The sequence below is a fragment of the Alosa sapidissima genome, chromosome 17 (genome assembly GCF_018492685.1).
Source record: "Alosa sapidissima isolate fAloSap1 chromosome 17, fAloSap1.pri, whole genome shotgun sequence".
NCBI classification, from domain to species: Eukaryota; Metazoa; Chordata; class Actinopteri; order Clupeiformes; family Clupeidae; genus Alosa; species Alosa sapidissima.
Window position 1 is genome coordinate 16,294,415 of NC_055973.1, and position 11,825 is coordinate 16,306,239.

Here is an 11,825-nt window from a genome sequence, read left to right on the forward strand (position 1 = left end):
ACCTCACCTTTGAAAGCCACAAACTGTGGAGGAGGAAGTTATCAGCAACTCTGCGCACGCAACATCACATCCCGACCTCAACTCAGATTATGTGACTTGATAGATAGATACTTTATTGATCCCTAGGGGAAATTCAAGATGAACTTGATGTCCCTACTCTTACAGTACATTGAAGGTGGAGAGTTGCAGATCAACTGTCTTACACTCAGCCTGCCCCTAGAGGGTAAAGGGAACACTGCCCTCTATGCCATTCTTGCTCAAAGACTGATGTGGCAAAGGAGGTTAACCACAGGATAACATTGCTATATCACATACAATGCTTCAATCACATATAATACTAGAAAATACTACTGCTCTAGTCTAGGGCTATCTTCTCTGGCCTTAGACTGAGGAAACTCTTAACCTAAAGCACTCTCTGATCACAAACAATTACCGTCAATGACTAAGACAACACAGGAGTGGCTTAGGGACGCTGGAGTGACTTGAAAGAACCAGACTAATTAAGCCAGAGACTTAAGGAGACACAGCACTCAAAAAATCCTCCACAGAAATGCATGGGGTTAGTTTGTAACGTCAATATGGCCGTTGTCTACACATATCCCACCCCTTCCTCGGCAAAACGTCGACATGTGAATACATTGAACCAATCATGTGGTGTGATGTGAATACATTGAGTCAATCATATGGTGTGTTGTGAAGACATCGTGCCAATCATGTGTTGTGAACTCGCCGCTGGAGCAAGATTGGTGTTGTGAAGCCTTGCGCACGCGCATTTCTGCTGAATAGGATGCCCGATGAGTGCCCAAAAAGCATTGCAATATGGCTGCCGAGTGAAGGGACTTGCCTAAAAGGACTTTGATTAAGCCCAATTGAACTTTGGAGAGATCTAAATGTTTGTCCACTGATAGTCCCTATCAAACTTGACAAAGTTTAAGAGGATTTGCAGAGAAGAAAGGCAGAAAATCCCCAAATCCAGGTGTCCAAGCTTTATGTATTAATCACTGCCAAAGGGGGCGGGGCCACAACTAATTACTGAAATTGGTTGGAATGATTATATCAACGTAATACTTTAGTTTTTTTTCTCACAAAACACAAACATATTAAAGGCCCCTATATGCACCATAGCATCTTGCCAGCTAGCATCATGTTTAAAAGTGACTATGATTTCCGTTAATTTTCCTATCATGCAGCACCTGAAAATAGTCCCCGTATAGCTAACTTCCAGCAACAATACAAGGTTGAGCTGCAGCAGACGAATTGGTTAGTGACTGGATTATTATGCCTGAATGAAAGTATAGTTCCACGTCAAATCAGCCTAGAAAATCGCCACATTTCATTTTCCTTTGGTCTTTGGCCACTTTCTAACTCGAGAGGAGACAAGTTTTAAATAGGAAAATTACCGAATATCTTAGTCACTTTTAAACGTGCTGCTAGCAAGCGAGATGCTAATGGTCTAATCTGATTCAATGATCTATGCTAGGCTGGAGCTAAAAGTGGCATCACCAGACTCAGAGAATGGTTGGATGAACTGGAGAAAGGTAAAAATCCTCAACTCAAGGTGAGGTGGAATCAAATGTGGAGCGCATGGTGCAACAAGGTGTTCCTAGGTTTTTTAATAGTCATATTAAAAAAATCATTATTAGTCATATGGGTGTGTTTGGGGCGTAACATCATTTAAACCAATGAGAATGACATCGGTCATTTCCTTTAATGGCGAAAGGCGCGATGTCAAATAAATGCATCGGTATTTTGACATTCAACGACGCTTTTGAAGGAGGCTGCTTGCGAGACCGTATGGAATAGTCCTTCCACTAAACCATGCTTTACTAAAACCTAGCATAGCCTTCACACATTTGCACTCGTCTATTATTTGAACTTATTGGCAAAGTGAAACTAACTTGACCAAGGTGTCAGTCAACGACAAGGCAGTTATAATCAGTTACTTTCACTATTGACTGACAATGGGTTACCATCCAAAACATAGCCTGAAAAAAGCAACACTTACCCAAATATTGCTCAAATGACTGAACAAAACAACATTTATCCTGCAGAGGAGTTGCATCTTGTGACAGTGCGTCTTCAGCTGTGCTCCATACGTGTCTCTCGCCTCTCCCCTAATCACTTTTAACCATCATTACCAATTTGCAAATGATGGTTAATAACTACTCATCATGAGATGTACAGTATTTTGTAATATCTTTATTCTAATTATGTTTCCCATTGTAATCGTGCAATTTGTAATGTTTTTCTATCATGAATGATAGAAGGATGGTGCGTGCACCTGCCAATATGACTGTTGACAATGCGCTCTTAAAATAACATATAAACAACTCGCCATAGACTTCTGACCAGGTGTACAATAGCGATTTTTAGACAATGCGCCAGGCCACTCCCTAGGTTGTTAATTGCCACACCCCTGGGCGCATTGTTTAAAAAATAAACGTGCAAAATACCAAATTAAACTTTGCGCGGGTGGAAAATGAGTTTTATGCCATGCGCCAGTGTGCAAAATACAGCCCTAAGTGGTGGACCATGTCAGTTTAGTCTATTAACGTCAAAAACATGACACCTTTTCAAAATACTATTACCGTTGGGCATCAGCAATATTGTCAGTGAATATTAGTCTTGCAGTACCTACAGGATTACTGTACTGAAAATTAACTGAGCTGTGACATAAAAACCGAGGTACACACAGAACTGTGATTTTTGTGTACTGTTAACCGTACCCCTAATTTAAATTGCAAATGCAACATAAACTGTGAAAAAAGTGAGATCTGAAACCTTTCTGTGAATAGAATAATAGCTCAAACAAATCTGAATATTAGCCAGATGGAAATGAGACACTGTTCTGAATACTAGCCTAGAGTTCTGAATAGGCTACTAGCCTCAGGAAAAACCCATCACCTCCTTTAAATTAATAGTATTATGTTAATAAATAGGTTGAATTAATCTTCCTAAGAAACATTCATTTGACTGGGACCAACCCTAAATGAGTGCTTATCTCAACTGCAGATTTTTGTCAGTATATGAAACATACTATAGCTGATTACAATAAATCCTAATGTGACACAACTATGAGCATGTTGCACGCGCACAACTGTCCATAAAAGGATGGAGAAATATCTTCACCCAACAACTGCCCATCCAATTAAATATCAGCAACATGAGATTTTTTTGTATAGCATAAAAATAAAAATAGTATATTTTTGGGGCTTTTTTTCCTTTATTTTTGATAGGACAGTGAGAGAATAGGAAATGACTGAAAGAGCGAGACAGGGTGGTATTGGGAAATGACCCGGGTCAGACTTGAAACTGGGTCCCCGTGGGCACTTGGACCCATATATGGTATGGGCACTGTAACCAGCTGTGCCACTCGCCCCCAACAAACGTGGGATTTTGACAGAAGTTTTTGTAGTTTAAGACCATGAAAATATGAGGCAGTAAGTCTCTCAGAAGCATATTTTGAACACATCCTATAAAAATATTAGATTTTTATGTGCCAAAATGCTATGATCTGATGTGTGAGCCTGGTAGCATTTCAACATGTGCATGAGAGTGAGTGTCTGCTCGTGAGCATGTGTCAGTGAGCTTAAAAAGCACAAACCAAGAAGTCACATGACGGCCACGGTCCGAAGTATGCCTGAGGTAAAAACCCACTATGCTATAACTGGCCATTGCTTCAAACCCTGAGGTATGTCTCTCTGCCAAAATTCCAGGAATAGAAGAGGTGCATAGTGAGCTGTGGTTGGCCATCAGAAACAGCCTATTCACAACAGGTATACAGTTCTGGGTGAGAGCTCTTTGTGAGCAAACTGGATCATACTGGCTTCTGGTTTCTATACATGTCTTTGGTGCCAATGAAAAATAAACAGCAAGGAATGAACCCAATAATGGGTGGCATTCTATAATCTTGTTTCTGAGGGTCATTTGAGTAGGTATAAAATCGCCAAGTGATTTCAATCTATTAAAGATTTTTAAAGAATTGGTGGTCAATCCAATGGTGGTCAAATCATTAAAATTATTAAAATGCAGGCAAAAATACTACAGTTGCTACACTTTGGTAATGAGTACTCAACATTTTAACACTCAAGTTTTATACTGGAAACTGCATGGTTCTTTTCATTCCTTTTAGCAGAGTCCAACTCAATTTCCCTAAAATTTCATGTCTTTGTTTATGAGGTCAACCAGTTTGGAATCATAGTAAAAAAATTGTACATGTGGTTTTCTGTGGAATTTTTGGTTACTGGTTGGAAATCATTTGAATTCAAACTGGACTGTTAAACTTAAAACACTAAGACATAATCCAGAATCCAGAAAAGGCCCCTATTGGCATGCATTGGAATCCAAAGCCTGATATGGTGTATTGATTCTACTGTAGACAGAAGTATTTTAAAAAGGATTTTCATTGTGCTCTGCTCCTGTCTGTTCAGAGGAATCTGAAAACATACAGTTATTATATAACAAAACAAAACAACTTCATGGTGGTGTAGACTATTCCACTACATCATTCCATTATGTGGATCAGTATGTGATATGAAACATGGACATTTCTGTAGGCTGTATGTCTCTCACTATCTAAGATACTCTGCTGGCCTATCAGGGCCATAACAAACACCCAGGTCTCCAGGGGGACTTAGCAGCAATGCGTATTAATATCTTGGCTGCTTCTCTCCTCAGAAAGCCACTAAGCGGGACTCATGCTGGGATCCCTTGTCTAGCAAATACTGCCACTAGCAACTGGAGCGTTTCACGCACTGGTGTCCAAGCTTCACAGGACCCTGCCACTTGGCGAGTCTGATGATGTTTGGACACCCTTGCTAAGATATGCACCTACTGTGATTGGAGTTTCTCCAGAGCCACAAGTGGCCCACAAGAATTGTCTCTTTCTGTCTTCAATTAGCCCATTTCATTTCCTCATTTCACATCGTTATCGTCTTTCTCCTGTGCCTGTTAAATGATCAGTTCAGCTGGAAGTTTGGGGCTGGCCGTTTGCTGAGTCACTCTATCTCAGCATGCTGAATAACAGCTGCCAGTGGGAGCTGGGGTATGACAAGAGGACATTAGGGCACACCAGGGCAGCCGTGGCCTACTGGTTAGCGCTTCAGACTTGTAACCGGAGGGTTGCTGGTTCGAACCCCTTGAGCAGCTGTTGTTGCAGGCAGCTCACTGCGACAGGATTAGTATGTGCTTCACCTCACTGTGTTCACTGTGTGCTGAGTGTGTTTCACTAATTCACGGATTGGGATAAATGCAGAGACCACAATTTCCCTCACTGGATCAAAAGAGTATATATACTTATACTTACTTATACACTGCATCTGTTGGGGGGGGGATCTGTGCCCTCCAGAAATAAAAAGATGACCATCATGCCAACCTGCCCAGCTGAAGAGCATTGACGACAGAAGATTCAACATGTAGGCCTCCTTAAGAAAGCTGCAAAGTGAAGATCAAGCCATCTTCAGAGTGCTTGGTTCAAACGATTCTCTTTGTGTACAGACAAGAAAATAAGGAAGGAAATCCACAAGCCGATGAAATTGACAATTGTTACAACAGCAAGAATGGTCTGCTGCAATTAATTGACCGTCTGTTCATTCATACCCATAGGTATGCAGCCATATCCTGTTTGGCCCAGCCTGCATGTGCTCCCATGCCTCTCATCAAAGCCAGAGACTCACCGCCAAAAACAAACCATTCACATTCCCATGGGCTATACATGGGGTCAGAGTCAATGCGCATGCTTCATATATTAAACTAGCAGAGATGTGATACAGAAGAGTCACTTGACTCAGTAGGATACTGCCCTTCGCCTGTATTCATTTTAAAAATGTAAACAGCCCTCAGGATGTTAGAGGGTTGTTTAGGTAAAAAGAGCGTAAAGTAATACCAACAAGGCCTACAATAATGAAATTATCATTGCATCTCACCTACATCCACAATTATAACCATGAGGAGCTGCTAACAACAGGTTGTGTCAAAAGGGGAGTTGCATACATAACTAGGCCTACAGCTGGGGCCTTCTCGGGTTTCTAAACAAAGGGTTGGTGACATTTCTCACAACCCAGCATGTTTTACTTGGAGCTATAACCCAAGGATGTGTAACATGACGACACCAACTAGGCCAAACACTGAGAGGGGAAGAGAGCTGAGAAAGGACCAATAGCACCCAGAGTCTCCATAAAACACAAAACAATAGACCTGAAATCTCAAACTTTCATCAAGAAAGCACTGGGCTGGCAAGATATTTGCAGGGAAATGGAGCGGTATGGGTGCCAACAGAGTGGAAATGGGACCTCTGGGAGCAAAAAGTGTTTAGGGCTTCGGCATTCAGTCTAATCTCTAACTGTGGGTACGTTTTATGGCCACCTTACACCGAACAACTTTGACAAGATTTGGGAAAGATTCTTGAAAGATTGTAGTCTTTTAACTATGCCCCCCATTCAAGCTTTACTTAAAAGACTCTAATCTTTCAAAAATCTTTCCCGAATCTTGTCAAAGTTGTTTGGTGTAAGGAGGCCATTGGGTGCTATTAATTGAAATTCAAACATTGAAATAGAGAAGAAGTTGAAAATGAGCAAATGAATTGTAGAAAACAAGTTCAGATATTACCTTAATCTGCTGAGAGAGACAGTTTTTGAGTGCATGACCTCAAGATCTCAACTTTTGTATATGAACAAATATGTCTGTGTGTTCAGGGCTACATCAAAGAACTCAAATGAAAAGAGCTATCCTTGTTCAAATCAAATTCTGCATCAAACGATCACCTTTCATAATCTACAAAACATCACTGTTTTTCCCCTCTAATCCAAACACAAAGAAATGAATGTGCTGCCAACTTGGCTTTCCTCTCTACGAGTTTACAAAAGACATTATCAAACAGACCACAATGCAGACATTTTTCAACAACTATTGTAAAGAAAACATTCACCAAGAATAACGTGGATATTACAAAGACACAAAATGTATGTTTTGACTTCTTCGACCGTATTGCTTTTCAATCTCACCTCTATTTTCAGGGGAGAAAAAAATGCATGTCCATGATCTGTTATTCACTACATTGATTGCATGGGTCAGCCTAAAAATTGGTCTAGTGCAACAATAGGAGCTGATAGAACTGAGCCCAGATCTCAGCTACAGACGTGCTCTGGATCCATGCTTGGCAAACAAAGGCCATGCTCTAACACTCCTCCCTATTAAAAACAATGGGAACAATGGTATGGAGACGTGGGAAGCCGAGATGAAACATAATAACATAATAATAATAATAATAGTTCCTTTCATGAATGTAATGTCATAATTCTGTTGGGTTTGTATCATAAAGCATTTCCACAAAGCATAAACCTATTGTAAAGCGTGGGGAACAGAAATATTTTATATATATATATATATATATATATATATATATATATATATATTTTATCGTGCTTAATAAACATACCATACCACATCCCTTCATGAGGTATTTTACCTACAGGAAAAGGCCTGGCCAAGCTGATAAAGAACTAAAGTAAGTCATGTGTAAAGATATAATAAAGTAAAGGAAAAAAAGCAAAAGGAAATGCTGATGAAACACTCAACAGATGGAAATAATGCGTGTGATGTGTCACAACACTTCATAACACCCACTTCTACTTTATTGAGATATTGCTGAGAAGTGAGCCAGCCAAGACAAGCTCACTTCTCAGCAACACATACCAGATTTGAACTGAAGATCAAAACTGAAGATTGAAGCATGAAGGAGAGTGACAACCTTTAGGATTTCTATCCTTGTCTACACCTGCTATAGACATGCTTGGAGTGAACTTAGTAATGTAAAGTAACTAAACTTAGTAATCTCCAATGTCAAAATTCACATGACTCAAAACCCTAAACAATTGACAGCAAATTGATTCGACTTTTTCACAGTTCTTCATTTTGTGAAGAACAGTCCCGTGAGTGACGCCCTTAACATGTTGACTTACAAGCTTACAAGTGTTTTGCAGTGAACCCTAACATGCTATATTACAGTATGGGAAAGAAATGTTGGCACATCTGAAATCTGGCAGTGGACCTTATGTACAAGAGAAGGTCCTGACTAAGGATGAGTAAGTGGTGAACGCAGCTGTGCTGGTACTGGATAACATGGAGAGAGTGAAATTCCAAGACAGTAGATTAGTCCAGCAACAGCAAGCTTTAGAACTTATGGAGTTGGAGATACTCATGAGCAAAGGAAAACGGCTTCAAACTTCACTGCAAATAGACCCTTTCAACAATAAAAACAAAAACAATGCTTGAACATTCTATTTGGGCCCCAATCTACTTCCTCTGCATTAAGATAACATATGGAATGTTAAAAAGGAAGTCTTGTGGGGCCAACTATGATGCTGAGAATGGAACTCTCTTGAAAGGGTCTATAGGCATGTGAAATCAGCAGAGTGAAGGAAATGCAACCCAATGCAAAGCAGGATAGCCAATTGGAGTTGTAGCATAACCACAATTTCAAGAGAAATCTTGTGCAATTAATTTGGTGTTCATCTGTGTTTGCAACTCAATTGGATGTTAACTTGGCTTATGTTATGGTCTGAAAACCCCACTGAGCAAGTTACACTTATTAGGCAACTACCGGTGTGTATGGGAGTATTTTTTATAGAAACAGCAGCCCACAGACTCTGTTAAGATCATCAACACTGCCCAATCCTGGGAAAACCCTATAATATTGGGCTAACCACTAAGACCAAACGATACTTTCGACACATGCACGCATCAGTTCAGGCACAGCTGTCAAACGGCACAAAGAGAAGAGCTCATCAGCACTACGGCAACACAGAATTGGCCTTTCAGTCAAGAGACTGAAAGTGATAATTGAAGTGAAAAGTGATGAGGATGGACGATACACAAACAATAGAAATTTTCTCTGAGCTCCAGACTGATTGTGCACACTCCTCCTCTATCCAGGCACGCTTGGACTCTCAACTATACAAGCTAGTAGGGATATCTAGAGATTCAGTCTTCCAGATTATGGTCTCCATTTTACACTATAGGATTACACTATTTTTGTGGATCCTTGATGCAGATAGCAGGTATCACTGGATTTAGGATGTGCAACCTACTCAACCATTGTACACCTGAGACTCGAATCTGCAATAATTTTCCATGATGATTTCTAGTGTATTACATGACAAACTCTAATGAATATTCTTATTTGACTACTAGTTAAACACCCATGCATTTATGGAGACCATGTGTTTCCAACTTTTGCTATTTCTGGGCACATCTTCAAGACACTCTTGCAGATATGAACAGGCCACACTGAAAATACTATAAAAAATTACAACATTGTGGCAAGCCAAACAAGTGTGGGTTCATGGAAAGAGTAATATACCAAAATAACTACTTGATTATTGTTCAGAATTAATCAGTTATTATTAAGGCTTGCAGCACCATAAAGGTGTTACATAAGACCAAACCAAATTCACAAAGACAGCAGATGTGCAAATGTGCACAAAATAATTTGTCTGAAAGAGGACTAACTTCCTCACCCCATCCTGTCATATGGCCTGACAGATTTAGTATGAGCTAAGCACATAGAACAAACTGATCAACAGGTCGAGTCTGTGCAAAGCACTGAACTGGAGCCTTTGCTGGAGCCTTTGCTCAAGTTGCAATTTTGTCATCACTTCAACTGGATTCACCAGTTGTAGACCTGTGAAATTAACCTGTCCTTAATTGTTTAATTTCATAAGGATAATAAACAGTACGCCTACAGATAATTATTGTTCTTGATTTATTCACACAAATGATACTACACTTACCAGGAAAATAACCCCCTGGAACAATTAATGTGGATACTCAAATATGATTTCCCAGGTCTGACAACAGCCAGCAGGGCATTAGTCTCAGATGCAAAACCATCTCAGATTTTGCTCAAGAAGTTGTGGACACTGTCCACATAGCCTACTCCAGCTGCAGCAATGACTGCAGTGTAAATCAGGTGGCCAATTGTAGCCAAACATGTGAGTTGGATTTATAAATGCCATCTTTTCAATTATCTTTCATTTTTCCCAATATGTTGATATTGTTATGCTATGAATTCTTATTAAGTTGGGCCTGACTGTTTTGGGAATGAATGGAGCTCTGCTTCCCCATGCTTCATCAGCAATTAAACCACACCCCCAATTGATGCATCACAGCTAGCTCAACTTAGCTCAGATTTATTATGGTAGGAGTAGGCTAAGAAAAATGACAGTTTTACCTCTTAATTCTAAACATAATACTGATATGAACAGAGGCATTACGGCAGATAAAATTATGTCATGGCTCTTGTGACTCCACAAACTGCAAGCAGTAGGCTAGGCTAGGATGCTACCGAAGAAGACTACTGACTATGAGAGAACGTGGCCAGCTAGTTAGCGATTATCATTAGCCAACTTTAGCTATTTATCGGTGACTTACATTGAGAAAATGTGAACACGACACATACTAACATAAAGTGCTCGCAAGTCAGTTAGAACGACAAACTCTCACGAATTATACATTGCATGTCCTGTGGACAAAACGGAGATCCCATATCAGGTTCCAACAAGCTGTCATTTCATTTCGACCAGTCATTTTCACCGGATTCATCCAACACGTTTATCATCTTATTTCCTTCCAGATTTAGGATGTCAAGTGACTTTTTTCTAACGCTACATAGGCAACATCAATCAACTTTAACCAAGACAAATAGGGATAACGTTAACTTGGCCCCTATGGTCGCCTGCACCACCGCACATTATTAACGTTATGTCGGGTGTAAAGTCTCTCGGCAAGCAGCGTGTATTAATTTGGCAACATTATTAACTACTTTCAGCGTAAGATACAATGTTTCTTTTGCTGATTAACTGAATCATAAAGTAACAATTGTCATGGGTAACATTACCTCATATTGTGCGTGCCCCCTCCCGCTTTACAACCGTACTCATCAAATCCATCGTGCGCGTGCGTGAGAGTGAGATACATATTTCGGAGTGTCTCCAGAGAATTCCCAGTGTTTGATTCGACATGTAGGTTAGACTATGGTCCAACATTGACAGCGTCGCAGTGTCATAAGAGGTTAGCTTTATTCAATTACGTTGGGCTATTATAATTTCTCAAATGCCATGTCTCTTCAAAGTAAAATTGTTCAAATAAAACGCCCCCAAGTCTTAGCCTGATACGGCTACGTGTTTCTGATAGCCTATTTGTGCCATGCCCTAGGCCTAATTGTATGATTTTTTTTTAACCTTGATGATAGGCAAATTGATATTAATATTGGTAATCTGTGATGGGTTTTAAAATAGCCTATTGTCTGGATAAATTACATCTTTAATATTCTGTGTTTATTTGACTTCTGTTTAAGATGAAGACAATTTCACATGCAAACTAAATAGTCTATCATTATCAAATTGCATGGTTGAATTTAAACAGTAGGGGTCGCACTTAGCCAATTGTATAAACGGCTCTGATATTGACCGTACAGGCCTATTATATTAGTCAGGGCCATGACTTCAAAATTCTATAACCCTGTTGGCATTTTGAGGAAAAGTTGTCATACATGATATTTTGAAAGTTCAGTCGCAAGCCATTGAAAATAATGGGTTTCATAGATAGATAGATAGATAGATAGATAGATAGATAGATACTTTATTGATCCCCTAGGGGAAATTCAAGGGCAATTCAAATATGCATAGCACAGCGGCGCTGCGCATACAATGTGAACCTGGCTTAAGCCTGTGCATTTTCACAACCACTTTTACAATGACAACTGTTACTCATGACGCCCCCACATGCAGCTCACACAGCCCATTTGGATATTTCTTGCCTTTGCCTGC

At 39.9% G+C, this 11,825-nt stretch overlaps 1 protein-coding gene across 4 annotated transcripts in view; it reads right to left on the reverse strand.

Annotated features, from left to right (window-relative positions):
• Window positions 1-10,972, reverse strand: part of slc4a2b (solute carrier family 4 member 2b) — a 45,005-nt gene extending 34,033 nt beyond the window's left edge. For 3 of the 4 annotated variants that reach the window (XM_042068410.1, XM_042068412.1, XM_042068411.1), the window contains exon 1: window positions 10,895-10,972. The gene's annotated coding sequence lies outside the window, so the exon portion shown is untranslated. The remainder of the gene's footprint in view (window positions 1-10,894) is intronic. The other variant, XM_042068413.1, reaches the window with a different exon arrangement.
• Between the last annotated feature and the right edge of the window lie 853 nt (window positions 10,973-11,825).